This window comes from Chiloscyllium punctatum, chromosome 5 (genome assembly GCF_047496795.1).
Source record: "Chiloscyllium punctatum isolate Juve2018m chromosome 5, sChiPun1.3, whole genome shotgun sequence".
NCBI lineage: Eukaryota > Metazoa > Chordata > Chondrichthyes > Orectolobiformes > Hemiscylliidae > Chiloscyllium > Chiloscyllium punctatum.
In genome coordinates, this window is record NC_092743.1 from 93,356,727 (window position 1) to 93,380,729 (window position 24,003).

At 41.3% G+C, this 24,003-nt stretch overlaps 1 long non-coding RNA gene across 1 annotated transcript in view; it reads right to left on the minus strand.

Moving 5' to 3' along the window:
• Positions 1–24,003, minus strand: part of LOC140476758 (uncharacterized) — a 44,468-nt gene that overhangs the window by 14,690 nt on the left and 5,775 nt on the right. The window contains exon 2 of the long non-coding RNA XR_011960595.1: positions 21,143–21,279. This is a non-coding gene — a long non-coding RNA (uncharacterized lncRNA). The remainder of the gene's footprint in view (positions 1–21,142; positions 21,280–24,003) is intronic.

Genomic DNA, 24,003 nt, shown 5'->3' on the forward strand with positions numbered 1-24,003 from the left:
TAACTTCAACCCGAACCCTATTGCAACCTGATTTCAAGAGGTCCATTGACATTTTAAAAGAGTCAGTCCAGACGACTCCTGAAAATTGTTCAGTCAAGATGGATGGCCTGTTCCCAACAGAATTGGCTTCGTCTGTCAATCCTCTTATTAAAAATGCCTGGTGGTAAAGTTGGCCAGGTCTTCCTTCATTCCACCAACTGAGTATCATCTACAACATTGCACACACTGAACCCCACCCTCCAAAGTACTGCTTAAACTCCCAGTTAACAACAACCCCATTGTGTCTCAAGTCAAGCATTCTGTCTACAACTTTGTTGGATGCTGAACTCTATTATCTAGCTTGAATGTGTGAAATTGGATAACGTGTTATATTGAAAAAAAGACAAAGAGAAACTTAAATTTGAGATTCAAGACGAGATGCAGGAGTCACATGGTCAATCTTTTGGTGTTTAGTAACTGACTTTGACTAAAACTTGATCCTTGAAACTTGAACTGCACAAAAGGAAACAGAGAATTTCAACATAAATGAGCCTTTGTACAGTCAGTTACTTAACTGTAGAATGGTCAAAGGTTTGTTTTACTGCATTACATTCAATAAGCTTCTGTGATATCTCCAAGAAAGTTCACTGGAATCAAATGAAATAAGAATTGAAATAAATTGCAATCAAATCTTTCTCCAGGTAGTTAGTGTGTAAAATGTTTAGCTCCATACCTTTCGTCGTAATCTATCTTTTGATGAATTTCAATTCCTCAATTCATCACCCTCCTTGGTATTCTCCTCATACCAGTGGAGTGATTGTCTACTAGGGGCAGGTTTTAATACCCTCGGCTGAAGTTAGTTAGGGATGGGATATTTAATTGGCCGGGAGAATGAGGGATGCTGCCACTTTCTCACACTTAATATTGGGAATTGGTCAATGCTGAATGCACCTGCACCTCGACCCGTATGACTCCACACTGCAAACTCCTTCTCACCATTGCTCACTTGTGGTCTGGGTCAGACTCCCAGCTAATCGTTGTTCTACAAGCAACCTTGCACCTACCTCCCCCCACCATTTAACAGGGCTGATGGCCTCTGATTGGCTGACAACCAGTTGATGGGCAAGATTCCTGATCCTCCAAGAAAGAGTGGTGGCCTGGCAACTTCCCAGCAGGCATGTACGACTGCCAGGCCTTCCTAGGAAGCTACTTCCTGAAATTGGGAATCACACCAGAGCTCAATCACTTCCACATCACTCCTCCCCATGCTAACAATAAGAGAGTTATAAAACAAGCTGATGGTTTGCTGATATCTATTTTGTGTTAGGGCATAAAGTTGCAGTGATCTCACAGTTCTTCAACTATGTACAAGTGAGGGGTACTGTAATCTTGTTTGCTATTTGCTATCAATCTCACAGTAAAAATAAAACCTGCAGTGGGGTATCTTCTAAACAGGAAAGCCAGGCCATTTTGGCTTCACCACTGCAACTCACTGGTTAACTGCCAAGCAAATATTATGGAATTAGATCACAGGCTAAATATCTTCTTCAGTGAATAGACTCCTGTCACCTGTTCTTCCCAACTGCAAAGAAAACACAAACTGAACTCAATTTCATGTATTATGGACTTCAATGAAATGTGGGAAAAAAGAAACATTCAAACCAGGGACTTTTGTGTAGATGACTTAATATAAAAATAGCGAACACCCGAAAAAGATTTGAAGAATTTTGCACAATGCAGAATAGGGGTGACAAATTATTTTGAATATAACTAATAAGTACACCTTTCAGAAAATGTCAATAACTACATTAAAATAAATGCTACGACTTATGAATAAGTCAGATCTGCATGTCACATGGATAGAACAGCAGACATTGGTTGTGAAATATTGTGTATCTGCTTCATTTCCCTTGCATGATGTACTGTCCCTTTGGAATAAGTTGGCAATTGTGCAAGAGGCTTTGATCTCAGTTCCAAATGGTACCACTTCCTGTTATTTTAGAGTGCAAATGTGCTTAATTTCAGGAATTGCAGGAACATCAAAGTAAACGTAAATATCACAATTGTTAGTAATTAGTTCTACACATGTCATTTGAAAATGAGCTTAAATTATGCCTAGAAGTCTGACATTCAAAAAATATGAAGCTACTTGAGCCCTTGGTCTGGTAAAGTGCAGTGCTCCTTCATTATTTTTTTGTTTTTTTTTGTTTAGGAGTGTTTGTCAGAGATTTGTGCCAGGCAAATTGTACAATTTATCACTCATGGGTAAATATACTTCATCAGTTAGTTATTTTCTCTTAGGTAAACACCCGACCAAGTAAGCACTTCTCTTTGAAGAAAAAGAGATCTATCTGAAACCATTGAGGATTATAAATCCTGTCCCTGTAGACCAGAGATGTTTTCTAATCAATACTTTCACCAGCATCCAATTCCAAAGCCATGAGGCACTGGCTACAGATAACAATTCCATTACAAAATAAACCTCATTATCTAATACAAGAACAGTAATCTGGAAGATGTACAATATAAGAATGACCAGATGCCTGAGGTACTCAGTAGTACACATGTCACACAGGAAAGCTAATGTTTGGTGTGAAAGTGGTATGGCATCAAAACTCGGTTATTGAAATTTAGTCAGAAACTAAATGTTTTGGCCCTCGCTTAAGGCTTTGGGAGTGGGGTACCTGGAGTACCTTATGGAGCTATCGGCAAGATATTTTAGCATGTTGATTCCATACTGCAGATATGCAACTCAGTGAGTTTCCTACGACAGTACCTTGCAACACTGTGAACATGTAAAAGGATAAGAGGAGGAAATGCATGGAAATGCCATTACGTGCAAGTTCCCCTGTTAAGTGATTGACTTTCCTGACTTGAAACTATCTTGTCATTCTTTCACTGTCACGAGGTCAATGTCCTAAAATGTCCTGTACCCTGAATGCCTTGAACAGAACTGTGATGTACCTATACCCCAAAGACATCAGCAGTTCAAGAAGGCAGTTTGCCACTAATTACTCCAGGGCAGATAGGAATGGGCAATAGAACTGTAGAATCATAGAATCCCTACAGTGCAGAAGGAGGCTATTTGGTCCGTCAAGTCCACACTGTCTTTCTGAACTGCATCCCATCCTGATCCATACCCTCACCGCATCCCTGTAAAACTGCATTTCTCATAGCTAATTCACCTAGCCTGCACATCCCTGGACACTTTGAACAATTTAGCAAGTCCAATTCACCTAACATGGACATCTTTGGACTGTGGGTGGAAACCAGAGAACCCAGAGGAAACCCATGCAGACACGGGGAGAATGTGCAAACTCAGTACAGACAGTCATCTGAAGGTGGAATATAACCCAGGCCCCTAGTGTTATGAAGCATCTATCTCAATAGTGTCACTTGAACTTGATAAAGAAAGAAAAAGCTACATTTACATTGCATTGTTCTTGGCCACTGGGTATCTCAACATGCTTTGCAACCACTGAAGTGTACTCACCCATTGTAAAAATGTAGGAAGCATAGAAGTATAGAAAATAGGCTAAGAAGGACTTTGCTGACTTAAGGGAGGTATCCATCCTGCTGACTCAGAATCGTAATTTACATTGGAATCTGCAGGTAAACAGTGAAATGCATGCAGATCAAATTCGTTTTAAACATGTACCCCTACCTGCTTTCTGCTGGGTAAACAGCAAGAAAATGTTCCTTTCAGAAGTCAGCAACCCATCTAATTATAGAGGCTGAGTAAATATCTGGCAGTAAAATTGTAAAGCTGAAGTGTAGTTAAATGGTTGTATAACAGCATAAGCTGTGAATACAAATCGTCAGTCGTTTATGACAGCCAGAAGAGCCTAATAGATTGAATTACAATTTCAAGACATTGCTGTGCATTTGTAGTGCAAGCTATAAAACCACTTCTTATCCCAAATTAGAGAGTTAAGGATATTCAGTTCTTTGAAAATTAATGGCATACTTCAATGAGCACCTCACCAGTGTGCATAACTCAACTTGGATAATCCCCTTTAGGTGTCTTTCCAAAAGAATTGCTATAGTCGATGCATTTTGTTCATTTCCAATTATGAGCTGAAAGTTAATATCAGAATAATAATAAAAAAAGGTTATGCATATCAGTGTCTTCATAAGGAATGCCAGAAATCTGACACGTAAGTGCTTGAGATATTTTGGTGCATATGTCAGTGAAAGCTTTGTTCACGTGTGGCTATGTTGAATATCATTAAAAAAAACTCTGCACAGATGTTTCCTGGTCTGATTTTCCAGCATCTGATTGTACCCCCATATCTGGGTTGCACAAACTCGTTCATATTCGGAATGTTTAATATTATCAATGAGCTGAAGCAAATGACAAGACTCAAAGACCGAGAATCCTCCAAGCAGTGGGGAAATATGTATCAAATCTCCAGCAATGATAATCCTTGTTTGTTGGCCCATCCCTGCTCACCTGTCAGAAATGGGCTCCACTTCTCCATCAGAGTGTCCAATGGTTTGGCAAAAAACAAATCGATGCATGGTCCTGTGAATAGTTAATAAACAATGCCAAGCCCTCATCTAAGCTAAGTTCCAGAACAGTGATTTAGGAAGCCCCAGCCACTCACAGGTCTTTCCCCTTCATCTCTACAGCCCCAAGGAATGAAGCAGGTCTTTCCCCTTCATCTCTACAGCCCCCAGGAATGAAGCAGGTCTTTCCCCTTCATCTCTACAGCCCCCAGGAATGAAGCAATTCCAAGGTGTAACAAATATGAAAATCTACATTTTACTTGTTTTAAACTCACTTATGAAGAATGTTATGAAAATGGATTATTACTACAAATCACTTATTGATATTGCAAACTTATAAGCACCACATATGTTATTTAAATTAAAACATACTAGTCAAAAGATAGTTGAGGATACAAATTCTGTGGCTGTCTAAGATTGTTACAGCTAACCTGAGAATGCAACTTTTAAAAAATTTTGTGATTTACACATGAAAGAAGTGAAACTATCATGGTATTCGAGCAGATGAAAGACTCAACAGACAATCAAGGTATTTTTCAATGTATAATTTCAGTTACATTACACTGTAAATTTTTGCTATAAACTCTGTGCCTTACAATTGTATCCTCCACAACCACCTGATGAAGGAGTGGCGCTCTGAAAGCTAGTGTGCTTCCAATTAAACCTGTTGGACTATAACCTGGTGTTGTGTGATTTTTAACTAAGATCTCTGTGGGTTAGTTGCAAGAGGAATCATGAAATTTAATACCTGAAGATGTCAAGGGAATTTCAGACAACGTCTTATCAAAGGGAAAGATGCTACTCAAATAAAACTGAACGATGATCTCCTATGTGGTGTGTCCTGCAGACACGATATGAGTTGAATGAATTGCATTTCTGGGTGGAAGGTACACTTGTGTTTTCCCCTTACAGAAGTACACAAGAAAGCAGGTTAAAAACCAACTGCAACCTCTGGAGCTGGTGAGCTAGAGAGCTAGTGTGCTGATGTGTTAGCTTCTGGGTCAAGTTTCACTATGTTACCGAATGCTGCAAAGAGTAAAGCTGAGAATGGAGGCTGGAGATCCCTGCATGTGCTGGTAAAAAGCAATAACGATTGCTGAAAACAAGTATCTGCAAAGTCACTGTTGACAGAAACTGGAAAAGCTCCTTGCAGCAAAATGCAGATTCTAATATCTCCAAACAACCACTCTACTGTCAAAGTCAGCTTTAGCAGAAACATCGACATTAACAACCACAGTGTTTAACAACATGTTTGTTACAGACAAGCCAAGAGTGATTAGTAAATTCCTTTTTGTTTACCTTTTAACCTTTTGTGCTCAACTCACATTTCCAGTCTGTGTGTATGTGTGTAGTGTTTCTTCATTCATATTCTTGTATCAAATAATCTCACTCTTTCCTAATGCAAGAAAGCCTGGTTAAATCGGTTCCATATAAAACAAAATGAAGTTGGGTTGGAAAGAGGCACTGGTGTGAGAAAGGACTCTTTTGAAATCAATGTTGTTGTGATTAACTAAGGAGCAGTTGAGTAAACACAGGGAACTGATTCATCCATCTTCACAGTAACTGGGGGCTCTCACTTGCAGATCAGTCAAGACAAGAAACAAATACCAGAGAATTCTCACTTAACACATCATTATCCTCCAGGAAGCAGTGAAGGTGGTGTTTTATTCAGCTGCTCTGATCAATGATCCTTGTACAGTACTTGATTGCTTAAGCTTGTGGTGGAGCGCCTGAATCGAGTGACTAATTTCTGACTCTGATTGAAAATTGCAGGCAGACATGAGGTGTCCTGCTCCTTGCTTTGACCCAGTTATATTTGAAAGCTCAAAGAGTTCTGAGATGACTTAAGTAAATAAACATTGAATTTAGATCTCCACATTACTCTGACATAAGTAAGATATAAAGCAACTTAATCCAAACATAAGAGTGAATACTTTTAAGACCGAAAAGGAGGAATGCATGCAAAAAAAATTAAATATTCAGTGTCATAGAGTCATAGAGTCATAGAGATGTACAGCATGGAAACAGACCCTTCGGTCCAACCCGTCCATGCCGATCAGATATCCCAACCCAATCTAGTCCCACCTGCCAGCACCCATATCTCTCCAAACCCTGCCTATTCATATACCCATCCAAATGCCTCTTAAATGTTGCAATTGTACCAGCCTCCACCACATCCTCTGGCAGCTCATTCCATACACGTAACACCCTCTGCATGAAAAAGTTGCCCCTTAGGTCTCTTTTATATCTTTCCCTTCTCACCCTAAACCTATGTCCTCTAGTTCTGGACTCCCCGACCCCAGGGAAAAGACTTTGCCTATTTACTCTATCCATGCCCCTCATCATTTTATAAACCTCTATAAGGTCACCCCTCAGCCTCCAACGCTCCAGGGAAAACAGCCCCAACCTGTTCAGCCTCTCCCTATAGCTCAAATCCTTCAACTCTGGCAACATCCTTGTAAACCTTTTTTGAACCCGTTCAAGTTTCACAACATCTTTCTGATAGGAAGGAGACCAGAATTGCACGCAATATTCCAACAGTGGCCTAACCAATGTCCTGTACAGCCACAACATGACCTCCCAACTCCTGTACTCAATACTCTAACCAATAAAGGAAAGCATACCAAACTCCTTCTTCACTATCCTATCTGCTTGCGACTTCACTTTCAAGGAGCTATGAACCTGCACTCCAAGGTCTCTTTGTTCAGCAACACTCCCTAGGACCTTACCATTAAGTGTACTAATCCTGCTAAGATTTGCTTTCCCAAAATGCAGCACCTTGCATTTATCTGAATTAAACTCCATCTGCCACGTATCAACCCATTGGCCCATCTGGTCCAGATCCTGTTGTAATCTGAGGTAACCCTCTTCGCTGTCCACTACACCTCCAATTTTGGTGTCATCTGCAAACTTACTAACTGTACCTCTTCTGCGCACATCCAAATCATTTATGTAAATGACAAAATGTAGAGGACCCAGCACTGATCCTTGTGGCACTCCACTGGTCACAGGCCTCCAGTCTGAAAACAACCCTCCACCACCACCACCCTCTGTCTTCTACCTTTGAGCCAGTTCTGTATCCAAGTGGCTAGTTCTCTCTGTATTCCATGAGATCTAACCTTGCTAATCAGTCTCCCATGGGGAACCTTGTTGAACGTGCAAGGGCTCAAATTTAACTCGTGCTTCTAAATAGGAACAGAGTGGGGAAAACTACGAATTAATTTGACTTGCTACTTTATTTTCAATAAGTTAATTTGTGGGATGTGGATGTGTGTGGCAAGGCTAGCATTTAAAGCCCACTCTATTTATCCTTGGGAAGATGTCTTCCAAAGATTGTGGCTTTCAGGGCATTTTATATTTGTAGAAATTCACCAAGACTCTTTAAACAGCACCTTCCAAACTCACAGCTTCTTTCTTCCAGAAGGACAAGGGCTACAAATAGATAAGCACACCACCATCTGCAAGTTCCAATCCAAGCGACTTACCATCCCGATCTGGGAAAATATTATCGGCCCTTCAGCTTGCTGAATAAAAATCCTGAAATTCCATTTCCTAACACCATTCTGGATCTAACTGCAGCTCATGGATTTAGGTGGTTCAAGTAGTGAGTAGGTAACTCACCACCATCTTCTCAAGGATAACTAGGGATGGGCAATAAATCAGTCAGTGACGCCTACATCCTGTGACTGAATTTTTAAAAATATTTGAAATTAGAATCAGAGATAATTTAGTGTGCCCCTTTGTAAAGGGTAATGAAGGATTTAATATAAGGAGAAAGAACTTTTGAGATAGCTGGATGAGTGGTGTACCTAGGTTTTCTTATCAGAGGTAGCAAATTGAAGAGCTATATTTACTTTTGCAACTCTTGTAAGGACATTGCAGTTTCTTTATATATCCATAATTGTACTGGATCTAAAGCTGACAATATCGGTCATCTCTCAAAAGGCAAAATCTTGCTGTGAACGAAAGTCAAATCATTGTAGTGTGCTGCGGGTTAGACCCAATTTTCATGCATTACAAAACATTATATTAAAGTAAAATAAAGTACAATTATTGTTCCAATTGCAAAACATATTTTTTGCGCCAGGAGTGTCAAAATGGTATCGGTAGGGTATTAACTCCAGAAAGTGGAGGCAAAAGATTGGAGTATAAAACAAAGCAACTGGAAGACCAAGACTGGAGGGAAGACTTGCTTGAAAGCAATTAAGAAAGGCTTAGGAAAGGACAGTGCAGGGTGAAGTAAGAATGTAAGGCCTCAGACAGGAATAAGATGCAAGCCTCAGCCAGTAGATGTAACAACATAGAACATAGAATAATACAGCGCAGGAGAGGCCCTTCAGCCTTCGATGTTGTGCCAACCTGTGAACCATTCTAAGCTCATCCCCCTACACTATCCCATCATCATCCATGTGCTTATCAAAGGATTGTTTAAATCTCCCTAATGTGGCTAAGTTAACTACATTGGCAGGTAGGGCATTCCACGCCCTTACTACTCTGTAAGTAAACAACCTGCCTCTGAATTCTGTCTTAAGTCTATCACCCCTCAATTTGTAGTTATGCCCCCTCATACAAGCTGACATCATCATTCTAGGAAAAAGACTTTCACTGTCTACCCTATTAATCCTCTGATCATCTTGTATGTCTCTATTAAATCCCCTCTTAGCCGTCTTCTCTCCAATGAGAACAGAGCCAAGTCTCTCAGCCTTTCCTCATAAGACCTTCCCTCCAGACCAGGCAACATCCTGGTAAATCTCCTCTGCACCTTTTCCAATGCTTCCACATCCTTCCTGTAATGGGGTGACCAGAACTGGACACAATATTCCAAGTGCGGCCACACTAACATTTTGTATAGTTTTTTTTTATCAGATTAGATTCCCTACAGTGTGGAAACATGCCCTTCAGCCCAACCAGTCCACACCCACCCTCCAAAGAGTAACCCACCTAGACCCATTTCCCTCTGAATAATGCACCTAACACTATGAGCAATTTAGCATGGTCAATTCACCTGACCTGCACTTCTTTGGACTGTGGGAGGAAACCGGAGCACCCGGAGGAAACCCACGCAGACACAGGGAGAATGTGCAAACTCCAGTATGACATGGACAGTTGCAGCATGACATTGCAGCTCCGGAACTCAATCCCTCTATCAATGAAACACAGCGTATGCCTTCTTAACAGCACTATCAACCTGAGTGGCAACTTTCAGGGACGTATGTATTGGACTCCAAGATCCCTCTGCACATCCACGCTACCAAGAATCTTTCTATTAACCCAGTATTCTGCCTTCCTGTTATTCTTGTCAAAGTGAATCACCTCATATTAAGCTGCATTGAACTCCATTTGCCACCTCTCAGCCCAATTCTGCAGTTTATCCAAGTCCCCTGCAACCTGTAACATTCTTCCACACTGTCCACTACTCCACTGACTTTAGTGTCATCTGCAAACTCACTGACCCATCCACCTATGCCTGCGTCAAAGTCATTTATAAAAATGACAAACAGCAGTGGCCCCAAACAGATCCTTGTGGCATTCCACTAGTAACTAGACTCCAGACTGAATATTTTCCATCAACCACCACTTGCTGCCTTCTTTCAGAAAGCCAGTTTCTAATCCAAACTGCTAAATCACCCTCAATCCCATGCCTTTGCATTTTCTCCAACAGCCTACCATGTGGAACCTTAGAAAAGGCTTTAATGAAGTTTACGTACACCATGTCAACTACCTTACTCTCATCTACATGCTTGATCACCTTCTCAAAAGATTCAATAAGGTTTGTGAGACATGACCTGCCCTTGACAAAACAATGTTGACTATCTGAAATCAAATTGTTGCTTGCTAGATTATTATAAATCCTATCTTTTATAATCCTTTCCAAAACCTTTCCTACAACAGACGTAAGGCTCACTGGTCTATAATTACCCGGGCCTTCTCTACTGCCCTTCTTGAACAAGGGCACAACATTTGCAATCCTCCAGTCCTCTGGTACTAAACCCGTAGACAATGATGACTCAAATATCAAAGCCAAACGCTACACTATCTCCTCTTGTATTTCATTCTTCTCCTCTACAATATTCTCCTTTTCCTGAGTGAAGACCAATGAGAAATGTTTGTTTAGCACCTCTCCAATCTCCACAGGTTCCACGCTCAGCTTCCCACTTCTGTCTTTGGCTGGCCCTATTCATACCCCAGTCATTCTTTTATTCTTCACATACCTATTGAAAGCTTTACGGTTCTCCTTTATTCTACCTGCTAATAATTGCTCCCCCTCCCACTCCACCAAGGACATGCAGGTCCTTGGACTCCTCCATCGCCAGACCATGGCAACATGACGGTTGGAGGAAGAGCGCCTCATCTTCCGCCTAGGAACCGTCCAACCATAAGGGATGAACTCAGATTTCTCCAGTTTCCTCATTTCCCTTCCCCCCACCTTGTCTCAGTCAAATCCCTCGAACTCAGCACCGCCTTCCTAACCTGCAATCTTCTTCCTGACCTCTTCGCCCCCACCCCACTCCGGCCTACCACCCTCACCTTGACCTCCCTCCACCTATCGCATTCCCAACGCCCCTCCCCCAAGTCCCTCCTCCCTACCTGTTATCTTAGCCTGCTGGACACACTTTCCTCATTCCTGAAGAAGGGCTGATGCCCGAAACGTCGATTCTCTTGTTCCTTGGATGCTGCCTGACCTGCTGCGCTTTTCCAGCAACACATTTTCAGCTCTGATCTCCAGCATCTGCAGTCCTCACTTTCTCCCTGAGAGCTGTCAGCCAAACGAAGTCCTGCAGCTGTCCATTGGAGCCAATACCAGACTGTATCTAAGGAGCAAAAGGGACTCTGGGCCATAGGTCAGTGAAGGTCAGACACGAGGATTGGAGGGGTGGGGGTCATGACAGAAACAGGTGAATGTCTTTTTTTAATTCATTCACAGGATGAGCATTAATTGCCCAACCCTAATTGCCCAGAGGGCAGTTTAAGAATCAACCACAGTGACTGTTGGTCTGGAGTCACTCACCTAGGCCAGGCTAGGTAAGGATGGCATTCTCTTTTCCTAAAGGACATCAGTGAAACAGATGGGTTTTTCCAACAATCAACAACAGTTTCACAGTCATGATTGGACTCTTAATTCCAGATTTGAATTAAATTCAAATTTCACTAGTGGAATTTGAATGCAGGTGCACAGGACATTACCTGGGTCTCTAGATTAATAATCTAGTGGTAATACCATTAGGCCATTGTGTCCTCTTTGTTGGTTGTTGGCAGCAAGGGTGAGATTGGGGGCTGTCAGCAGGCACCACTTTGCTCTTCCCCAATCAGGCACTAACGAGTGTTGGACAATGGGGGAGTCACATTCCACTCCCTCATCAGGTTCACTTTGAGAGTTTCCTGCATGGCAATTGCTCTGCTCACAACTGCTTCAATACCAGCAGCTGTGGGACAAGATCCATAACAGCCTCAATTGGTAGCAGGACAGGAAGGTCATCCAAGAACCTTCCTAAAATGCACTTGGCTGGGAAAGAGGTGGGAAGAAGGCAATTTCCTCACCATACTCCTTCCTGCACGCTTCCACGCTTCCTAACCCACTTTCAAATACACATCAAATAAAGGACATTAAATTCTGTACAATGGTTCAAGTAATTACTCCAATATAAGTTTGCCATTGTGTTTATTTAATATTCATTAGTTCTTAACTGTGATATTATTATATTTTAACTTTATTGTCTGTCTCCCACTTGAATGTTTTTGAACATATTTGAGCAGTGTTGTGTGGTTGTATGAGAATGTGAATACATCTATGATTTTACATACAGTGTCAGAAGTGGACCATATTTTAAAGGTGAGATTCCATGATCCAGTTAGTCATTGGCCTGTGTTGGGTAGTAATTACTGACATATTGCAGGAGTATTGTTCACAGATCTTGTCTGCTATTGTAGAATAAGCACTTTACTTATCGGAGAAGATATTCATATTCCTTGTCCGGTTAGGTCAGGGAAGAATTTAGCTTTTTGGAAAACCGGTATGTTTTGTCTATTGTGGAGATTATGCTGTACCTGAGGCTTTCTCTTACACAAGGTTCTGCTGCTTTCTGTTTCTTCGTAATTCCCATTGACTCAGGACATTACACTTTTAGGAACAACTGTAGTATCTTTTGATAGGGGAATAAAAGATTATTTTAGTTTCTGAGTCCTCAGATTATCACTGAATTTCAAGAAGTGATGCTGAATATCTTTAATTTCCCATAAGACTGAACTACTGTCATCCAACTTTATCCTGTTGCTATAGCTGTATGTTATGCAAAACATGATGACTATGTTTTATGTTAGAAGGTTGTGTTTACATCACTGAGTGGTTGTTGGTGTGGAGTTTTGGATTGTAAGGGTTAATCTCCAATGTGTGGCTACACAGATAATCCACTGGCTTCTTGTACCCTGTTCCTGTGCCCCAGTTGAGTTTAGTGGAGGATTTACTCCCTCTTCCTTCTATCCTTTGCTGCCTTCTGCAAGGAGAAAGAAGTAAGAGATTCATAAGTGAGAACTGTTGCATGCATTACACAACGGGATGGAGAACATCTATTGCAAGTGACCAAAAGAATGAGACATAATACTTCAGAAGAATGAGGGTGAGTGTCAGCATTGAATGAGCAGCTTGAAAGATGTGGAATCACAGACTGGGGTGGACATACCTATAAGGTAAATTGGTGTGAGAAGTGATGTGGGTTATTAAGCAGAGTGAAGGTGCTGGTTTGACCCACACATCAGGATACAGGTAAATGTACTGTTATCCCTATCTTGACCACACTTCTGAAGTCATTGATCCATTTCTTGCAGTATATCCAGGCATCATTCCTACTGCTGATGCCTTTTTCATCTCCAATTACATTGGAGTTCTACATGCCAGCCAACTTCCTCCTCCCACCACTAGGGACCAATATATTTCACGGCACTTACAATTCCCAAGCAGCAACTCCAGGAAGGTGTTGGTGAAACAGGATACAGTTTTATTCATCACGGCCAGATATGTTCCTTGCACCATTTTTTAATTCAATCAGGGATAAGGGTGTCACTGGCTAGGCCAGCATTTATTGCCCATCCCTATTTGCCCAGAGGACAATTAAGAGTCAACTGCATTGCTATGGGTCTGGAGTAACATGTAGGCCAGACCAGGTAAGGATGGTATTTTCCTTCCCTAAAGGATATTAGTGAACCAGATGGGTTTTTCATTGTCAATGGATTCATGGTCATCATTAGACTCTAATTCCAAAGTTTTTGAGGAATTTTAATTCTACTATCTGCCATGGTGGATTTCAAACCTAGGTCCCCAATTACTAGGTCTCTGGATTAACAACTCAATGACAATACCAGTAGGCCATCACGTCCCCTTCCTATATCTAATAGCTTCAACTTACAAGTTTGGAGTAGTTTCTAACAGTGGAGTTGAAATTACATCAAGTCTGTCAGTGATCACCATGTCTGCTGATATTATTTGGTCAGAAAATGTGGAAATCATTGGGTAATGTGTGATTGATCCAGTGCCTGGGTTAAAAAGCCAGTGACAGACTTTGCACTTACTTCTGGGGTTCCTGCTTACATTCAGATTGACCACTCACCATCCCCTAACTGTTAATTTCTAATGAGTTTACAATCTAGCTCTTTTAATTTAACTGAGGCTAACCTTGGTGAGAGATGTTTATCAAACATACTTTAATCGTATAAAGATAGAGGGTGGTGGTGGAGGGTTGTTTTTCAGACTGGAGGCCTGTGACCAGTGGAGTGTCACAAGGATCGGTGCTGGGTCCACTACTTTTTGTTATTTATATAAATGATTTGGATGTGAGCTTAAGAGGTATAGTTAGTAAGATTGTAGAGGTTCATAAAATCACGAGGGGCATGGAAAAGAGGGTGGGGTGTGTGTGTGGAATGGGCTACCAGAGGAAGTGGTGGAAGCTAGTACAATTGGAACATTTAAAAGGCATCTGGACGCATATGTGAATAGGAAAGGTTTGGAGGGATATGGGCCAGCTGCTGGCAGGTGGGACTAGATTGGATTGGGATATCTGGTTGTCATGGACGGGTTGGACCAAAGGGCCTGTTTCCATGCTGTACATCTCTATGACTCTATGTAGAAATTGTATTTGATACATTTACAGCAGTAGAAAATAGTTCAGAGCTTGGTAAGTTGCTATATCAATTTATTAACTTAATGCAGTAGCTAGTGTGATTGATTCATTTTTGTGATTAAAGATTCAAAAATTATTTGAATTCTCTGCTGAGAGTGTGGAACTTACATAACCACTGTACACTGTGTCTGAATAAGTAACTGACCACACTGTAAGAAAAGTTGCTAAAGAAACTATTGAATTACATATAAATGGCAGCATTCACTTCAATGCAGCCTGCTGTGAGAAGCAAAGTCAACTAAGCATCTATTTTTAACCAAACTCAATTTTCAGTTTTTAAAATTAAAAATCTAGGACCAGAATCCAATTGCAGCAAAGCAGTTATTAATTGTTCATTTCAGGTGGGCACAGATCAGAATCAGTTAAACAATGCAAATTTTCCTATGACACTTCACCAATATAATCCACAAACCCTGCACTTCTAGAGACTCTCCTGCTCATGGGATTAGATTAGATTAGATTACTTACAGTGTGGAAACAGGCCCTTCGGCCCAACAAGTCCACACCGACCCGCCGAAGTGCACCCACCCATACCCCTTCCCCTACATTTACCCCTACATCTAACACTACAGGCAATTTAGCATGGCCAATTCACCTAACCTGCACATTTTTGGACTGTGGGAGGAAACCGGAACACCCGGAGGAAACCCACGCAGACACGGGGAGAATGTGCAAACTCCACACAGTTAGTTGCCTGAGGCAGGAATTGAACCCGGGTCTCTGGCGCTGTGAAGCAGCAGTGCTAATCACTGTGCCACCGTGCCGCCTGGGATTTAGGCATCACTGACTGGGTGAACATCAATTGCCCATCACTAATTGTATTGAGAAAATTGTGGTGACCTGCCTTTGTTAATTACTACAGTGCATGGTATGTATACCCACAGTGCTATTAGAAAGGAAATCTATGAGCTTGACCCAGCAACAGTGAAGGACTGGCGATATATTTCCAAGTCAGAGTGGCCTGTAGCTTGGAGTTGAACTTGCAGATGGTGGTGTCCTTCTAGGTCCTCAAGGTCATGGATTCGAAAGGTGCTCTATGAGGTGTTTTGGTAAATTTCTGCAGTAGATCTTGTAGATAGTGCACACTGTACTACTAAGTGTTGGTCATGGAGAGAGTGAATGTGGGGCCAATCAAAGGGGGTTACTTTGTCCTGGATGTTGTCAAGATTAGATTAGATTGCTTACAGTGTGGAAACAGGCCCTTAGGCCCAACAAGTCCACACTGACCCTCCGAAGAGCAACCCACCCAGACCCATTCACCTACATTTATCCCTTCACCTAACACATACAGGCAATTTAGCATGGCCAATTCACCTAACCTGCACATCTTTGGACTGTGGGAGGAAACCCACACAGACAGTTGCCTGAGGCAGGAATTGAACCCAGGTCTCTGGCGCTGTGAGGCAGCAGTGCTAACCACTGTACCACCGTGCCACTTTTGTGTTGGAGCTGCCGTCATCCAGCAAGTAGGGAGTATTTCATCACACTCCTGACTTCTACTTTGGAGGTGATAGACAAGCGCTGGGATATAGGTTACTTGCAGAATTTCCAGTCTCTGGCCTACTCCTGTAAACATAATATGTCAGTGTCAGTTTTTGGTCAACAGTAACCAAAAGACTATTGATAATGGGCAATTCAGTGATGGTGAATCTATTGAATGTCAAGGGAGGATGGCTGGATTCTGGTAATGGTGATCAGGTACTTGTACTGCATGAATTTTACTTGCCTTTCTTGCCAAGCATGAATGTTATCCAGGTTTTAATGTATTTAGACATGGATTCCTTACTACCAGATGAGTAGTGATTGGTGCTGAACATTGTGCAATCATCAGTGAACATCCCCAGTTCTGACCTGATAATGAGGGAAGGTCATTGATGAAGTAACTGAAGATGGTTGAGTCAAGGTTACTACCCTGCGGAAATCCTGGGGCCCTCTTATGGTGCAGTGGTAGTGTTACTACCCCTAGACCAAAAGGCCTAGGTTCAGGTCTTATCTGCTCTGAACAGGTTGATTTGAAAAATTGATTAAATTATAAGAAAAACCCTGAGGAGTTCCTATGATTGAGATATTATCTCCAACAAAACCCAGCTTTCTTTCTTTATGTTGGATATGATAGTGTGGTGAGATGGTGGCCCTGTTTCTGACATGTCTGGTTTGACTTCTGTCCTGTTTAAATCCTGAGCTACTTCAAACGTTTTCATTTTACTGCCTCCTTGAAAGCTTTCCAACCATTTTTTGGTTCTTGGTTTAGATTTAGATTTAGACTTTAGATTTTCTTGTATTTTAGTGCAGAAGTACAGGGGAAAGTGTTTAATGTTCCCACACATGGTGCCATCTTAGGTTCCAAGATACCTAGGTACAAAACACATTTAGGTACAAAGTAATAAGAGAAACAAGAGTTTCTCTCCATCTTTTGACTCAGTGGTTAGCACTGCTGCCTCACAGCGCCAGGGATTCGGGTTCGATTCCAGCCTCGGGCGACTGTCTGTGTGGAGTTTGCACATTCTCTCCGTGTCTGCATGGGTTTCCTCCAGGTGCTCCGGTTTCCGCCCTAAAATCCAAAGATATGCAGATTAGGTGGATTGGCCTTGCTAAATTGCCCATAGTGTTAGATGTATTACCCAGGGGTAAATATAGGGCGGGTTACTCTTCAGAGGGTCGGTGTAGACTTGTTGGGCTGAAGAACTTGCTTCCATACTGTAGGGAACCTAAATCTAAAAATTCTATCTGTCTCCCAGATATTACTGCTCCCTTAACACTCTCTAGTCTGTGATAGCTATTATGCCCAACTTCCCCGGGTTTATGAGTTTGCATGTTAACCCAGAGTCATCAGCCAGAAATACTGCCTTTCTGAACCCTGCTGAATTGAAAATTCTTTGTAATTATTGAACTTCTCTTGGAAATTTACCTCATTAAGGTTTTGGTCAAAAGTAAACTTCTTAAGCCATTCATATTCTACTCAAGTCTGGTCAGGCTATTACTTAAGGGCTATGGAATTTGTGTCGACATGCTTCTGGCACTAACTGGGCACTTAAGTAATCCTTTTGCTGGCTCATAGTTCAGTGGAGTTTTCCTCATGTAAGAGGCAGTGAGGACTGCAGAGGCTGGAGAGTCAGAGTTGAAAAGTATGTCACTGGGAAAGCAAAGCAGGTCAGGCTGTCTGACCTGCTGTGCTGTTTCAGGATCACACTTTTCTACTCAAGTAAGAGACAGCAAACCTCATATTCTCTCCCTGTCAGCCTGCTCTTTGACAGTTAAAGAGAGATAAAGAGGCATAAATCTCTTCCTCATAAAACGTGTGCATCAAATGAGCAAACTTGAATACTTTGGCCCTTTAGTCTGAGCTGGGTGAGGTTCCATCACTTGAGCTGCTTTCAATCTCAGTTCGAGCTGTCTCAGTTCAAATTCCCTTTCTCTGTTGTCCTGTCTTGGCTGAAATTCTCTTGCTTTTTCCCTTTCCTATTCCCGCCTCTCTCTTCCTCTTGTGCCTGAAATTCTCTTCCCTATTTACTCTGTTGAATTCCAAACCTAACCTCTGCTATAAAACAGTCTTCCAAGGTCAAAGCTTTTAGTTTTTCATCAGTCATTTAGTCATGCTCTTTGAAATAACTAACCTCAAATGTGACTATGTTAGTAGCCTTTAATATTAAAGACCAAACAAATCCTTTTTGATAGTTGATTTTTAAATCGCCTCTGAAGGATCTATTTGTTTCCCCTGCTCCAGTCATTGGTCTGTGGGAACATTACAGACTGAGCCCTCAAATTTGCAATGACGAGGCCTTCCTCATTTGAACAGCCTCACAGTCAATTTCAACAATTTTTATTTTGAATTAGCGTTTAGCTATCACAATTTAATTAAACTTAGTTAACCAGATCAAAATTGAAGGAAAACCGATTCCAAGGTGTTCTTGGGAGAATGAAAGTGGAGTTTTATTACCTACTAACCTAAAACAAATAATGAAAAGCAGTCAGACATACACACACACCCAAGTGCAGCTTATTAATAATGGGGGTGGTGGAGTGCGGTTGGGTCACAGGGTTTGGTGGTATGTGTCTAGTACAGACAGAAAGGTAAAAGCAAATGCAGTTACTGATCTTATGAGTCCCTCGGGTCATGAGAATGAAAAGACCAGAATCCAACTGTTTAAATGCTGACTTGTTTTCTTAGTAACAGTGAAACTGTATATGTCTGGTTCTCTGAGAATCCTTGATGTTTATCCAAATTGCTTCCCATCAGCTCGTTTCTGAGCTTGAGGGCGATTGGGAGAGAGAGAACTTTCAGTTCATTGCTTTTAACAGTCTATACTGCTTTCTCTGTCTTTTTCCTGAAAAGCTGCTGGTGATATCACGTATCTTTGCAGATTCTGGTGTCTGTGTCATTGTTTTACATCAGACTGGATAACTGTAGGCAACCATTCATCTCTACATGTAGGTATCATACAACATGTGAGTAAAACAAGAGACTTTTCATGGCAACAACAAAAATTTCTCTGGAAAAGCTCAGCAGGCCTGGCAGCATCTGTGCAGAGAAGACAGAGTTAACATTTTGTGTCCAGTGATCTTTCTTCAGAACTAGGAATAGGATGGTGTATATGCTAAAGATGGGGTGGGCAGAGGGGGAAGGAATAAATGATTTCTGTCATCTTCACCACTTGCCTTCCCATCTATCTTTGTGTCATCTGCAAACTTGGTGAGAATATATTCACTTTCCTCATATATTTTATTTCACATTCTGAAAGTCCAAATATATCTCATCCAATCCTTCTCCGATATTTTTTTCAATTCATTTATCGGATGAGAGCATCACGATGAGGCAGCATTTATTGTCCATCCCTGATTGCCCAGAGTACAGTTAAGAGTCAACCACATTACTGTGGTCTGGAGTCACATGTACGTCAGAGCAGGTAAGAAAGGCAGTTTCCTTCCCTAAAGGATATGAGTGAATAAAAACTAGATGGGTTTATTCCTGACAATCAGCAATGGTTTCATGCTCCTCATTAGACTCCTAATTTTAGATTTTTATTGAATTCAAATTCCACTACCAGCTATGATGGGATTTGATCCAGGGTTCCCAGGAAAACATTTTGGATCTCTAGGTTAGGAGTCCATTGATAATACCATCAGCCTGTATACCTGCATATTTAAGGAAGTGTTTGCTTTCCCTCTTGATATTATTTGTAAGTTTACCCTAAAGTTTATTTTCTCTCTTGTTTATTGGACATTTTTTGTTGGATTTTAAAATTTTACAAATCTTTTGGAAGGTAGTTTTTACTTCAGGTTTTCTTTTCTTTCAAACTCATGTTATTCTTAACTTCCCTGGCCAACCACGATTGGCTTATCACCTTCCTGGAATCTTCTCTCTCATTGGGAAATATCGTTGCTGTGAGCCATCAAGTATTTTATTAAATTCCTGTCATTGTTCCTCAACTATCTTTGCTGCTAAGCTCCTTTCCTCAGCCCTTCCAATCGCTCTGCCCTCACTCCTTTGTAATTCTCCCATTTCTAGCTTTAGCATAGTAGTTTCTGACCCATAGTTTTCCCTCTCAAACAGAATACTAAATTTCACCATTAATGGTCATTGTTTCTGAGGGGATCATTTCCTCTGACATCATTTATTAACCCTGTTTCATTACACATCACTATATTCAAAATAGCTTGATCTCTGGTTGGATCAACAATACATTGTTCAGGGAAACTGCTCCAAATACAGTCTGAGATCTTCCTCATGCCTACGTCTGCCAATTTGACTTTTCCAGTTTACATGAAAAGAAAGTCACCCATGATTGGTAACCTGCTTTTCTTACATTTCCTCATTATCTCCTGATGAATTCTCAGCCTTATCATACAGCTACTATGTGGGACCCTATTCCCACTAGTGTTTTCTTCCTCTTTATTCTTATGACCACCCATGAGGATTCTACCTTTTCTGATCCACAATCATTTCCTGCTGTTGTCCTTTATAAAAATCACAGACCCCTGAATACTTAGTTCCCAGCTTTTGAATGTGGAACCATGTCACCACACTGGTTCTAAGATCATACTCTAACTTGTTTTTGAGCTGTTAGTTCATTTAGTTTGTTCTGAATGCTATGAGCACTCAAGTGAAAAGCCATTAATTTTGCATTTTGAAATACTTTTCCCCTTTGATCCTATTTACTGCTGTTTTTCTACATTTGTACATTCTGTCCCTTCCTGTCCCACGCTGTATACCATCATCCAAATAGATGCACGGTAACGCTATAATATTCTTTTGCTTAGTAAACTTACATTTCCTCTCTCCCAGTCCCTCCCCCCACTTAGTTAAAGCCCTTTCCACAACCATAATATTTGATTGGTCTGGACACTGAGCCCAGAAAGATGCAAAAGAAGCCTTTTCACCAGAACAGCTTCCCTCTGCCCCAGTACTGATCCCAGTGCCACACAAGCCCCTTCCACTCACTCTGACCTTTGAGCCAAGCATCTGACTCCTTAACTGTACTTACCCCATGCCAGCCTGCCCATGGGTCAGGGACTAATCAAGGGATGACTGCATGACATGCTTCATTCACGGAGTTGAGATAGTTGAGTTGAGATAGCAGGAGCAGGTGGATCACTTCCTTTACATTCCACCATCCTCACCCTGTCAAAAAAAAGACAAATTGATTTACGAAAAAGTAATAGAGATGAGAAAATGCCACCTCAGTTTCAAATAACTTGTTCCACTTTGAACCTAGTCTCATTTCATTCAAGTCTGAAAAGAGAAGCTATGTTAATTGAGTTTACACAGCTGAATATACAATTCCCTGTCCCTTTTGTCAGGGTTAGAGTGTCAGTTAGCCCATTCCAATGACAGCAGTGTTGTCTTTCTAACAAGTTTGTCTCATCTCGCGTGGGAAAATTCAGTGAAATAATACAATACACCACGGGCCATCCCCATTCCATGTGAAGATTCTGAGTACATTTCAAAAATTCCATCCGCTAATAACTTCAGTCCAATATTTGTTTCAGCAGCTTGTGTTTTGTGTGCATTCATTAATCTAAAGCTTCGCGTGCTTTGGTGCAATCTCTTTTCTCAAAAGCTTTTGAGTATAAGCAGTTTGGTTTGAAATCTGTTTGATTTATGAGTTTTGAGAGCTAGCTTTGAAGATCGTATCAGATCCCACCAGGTGTTAATGGGTAGGGCTTTATGATATGGACATCAATACCATGTAAGCTTTCACTAAATTTGTAAGGTAATAAATAAATTGTTGAAGTACCAGAGAAATATATATATTGTGTAGGTTTTGAATTAGTAAATGCACTTTCAGATTCACAAAAGATTGAATACTTTTCACAATTGCTTTTCAGAGTAACCTTAGGAATCTTTACAATGTTGAAGTGGGTGAGTAGCTTCTAGGTTTCTTGAGTAGTTACAAAGAGGATAGAGCAATTTATAATGGGTTGAGTTGCTCCCATGGAAACCCTTTTCCATGTCTTTGTACTTCTGAATCTGACTGTTTCAATACTGTCCTGTCCAGCTGATTCCCACCCTGCAGTCCCACAGAGATTATCTTAAATTCAGCTACCCTATTCTGACATACACCATGCCCCATTTGTGTAACGACCCTGAGTTTGCTAATTGGTTTTCAGTTGGTCAAGGCCTCAATTTTAAAATTCCTATCCTTGTTTTCAAATGCCTCCATGTATCATTGTTCCCTATCTCTCTAATTACCTCCATTTCTAACCTGTCCAAGATCACTGCACTCATTCAACTCTAGCTTTTGCACATTGTTAATTTTCTTCCCACTACCAATGGCAAATGTGCCTTCAGCCTAGGCCCTGAGCTCTAGAATTACTTTCATAAACTCCTCTGCCACTTCACTTTGATTTCCTCCTTTAAGACTACTCTTTATAAGCTTTTTGGTCAACTGCTTTATTTTCTAAGTTGGCTTAGTGTCAAATTCTTTGAACACAAATGTCTACAGCAACATCTTACCACATTAAGAAGCTATTTAAATACAAGTTGTTTGGTGTTGCTGGAAATATATTTCTGGGATTCACTTTGTAGCTGATCATCAGAGACTGGCTTCAGTGCCTTTTTGCCCAGTATTTTTGAGGGCAAGCTGGAGGAAGCTGGTCCAGGGAGCTTCCAGCATGAGTTTGATTGATTTGAATTGGACTGCGAGTGAGTGAATAAGCCAGCAGAGAGATCATAATGTTCTGACAAAATAAGGGAAGTAAATGTTTTCATTGATAACCCCCCTTTCATTATTATACTTTCAAGATATCCTATTCTTCGATGCCATCACTCCGTTCCGTTTACTCCCAGCTTACCAAACTCCACCCATTGCTCTTACAACAGCCAACAACAATCTCCTCCTTTCCCACCCCCCACTAACCTGGCTCCAGAGTTTAAAGTGTTCCTGTTGATATATCACAAGAGTTACTCATCTTATGTAGGAGGTCCCATGTGGGATCCGCTGGGCTAGCAAAATCGACAAAGTTATATTGAAACCAGCTTGGCTACTCAACTGATCAACTAGGATCAGTTCAGTTGAAAGCTGGTCCCCTTTATCAACCACTATGGATGCCTGGGTGCACTAATGTTCTTTGCTCCTATTCATCTGTGGAATGTGGATATCACTCGCTGCGCCAACATTTGTTGCCCATACCTAGTTGCTCTGGAGAAGGTGGTGGTGAGCTGCCTTCGTGAACCACTGCAGTCCACCTGCTGTAGGTTGACCAATAATTCCAATTCGGAAGGGAACTGCAGTATTTTGGCCCAGCGATGGTGAAGGAATGGCAATATATTTCCAAGTCAGGATTGTGAGTGGCTTGAGGGGGAACTTGCAGCTGATGGTGTTCCCATATACCTGCTAGTCTTGTCCTTCTAAATGGAAGTGGCTGGGGTTTGGAAGCTGTTTTGCTCAACTGGGGAGTCTAGAATTTGGGGGCACAGATTTAGAATAAAGAATCAATCATTTAGTAACCTCTTCACTCTGAGGGTTGTACATTCCTGAAATTCTCTACTTCAGAGAGCTGAGAATGTTCCATTATTGGGATATTTCATTGTTGTTGATGCCTCCCCCTCAATGCAGCCAGACAGAGTTTGATGGACAAGTTGGTGCTATTTTTAAGAGTCTAGTAACAAGTTCCTCCTAATCATTAATGTTACTGTTGTAGCAATAAAGGAAGAGTTTCAGAGTGCCTTTGAAGTGCCTTCTTTCTCTCATCTGGAATGCTGACCATTTGGGAGTTAAGAACAGGACTTGATGGGGAAACGGTTTTTTAGCCAGCCAGACAGTGTCCAGTCCATCAGTTGAGTTTGCAGGAGTTTTCCCTTAAGCAGCCAGCTTAAGAATGATACTAACATTTATTTGATTGC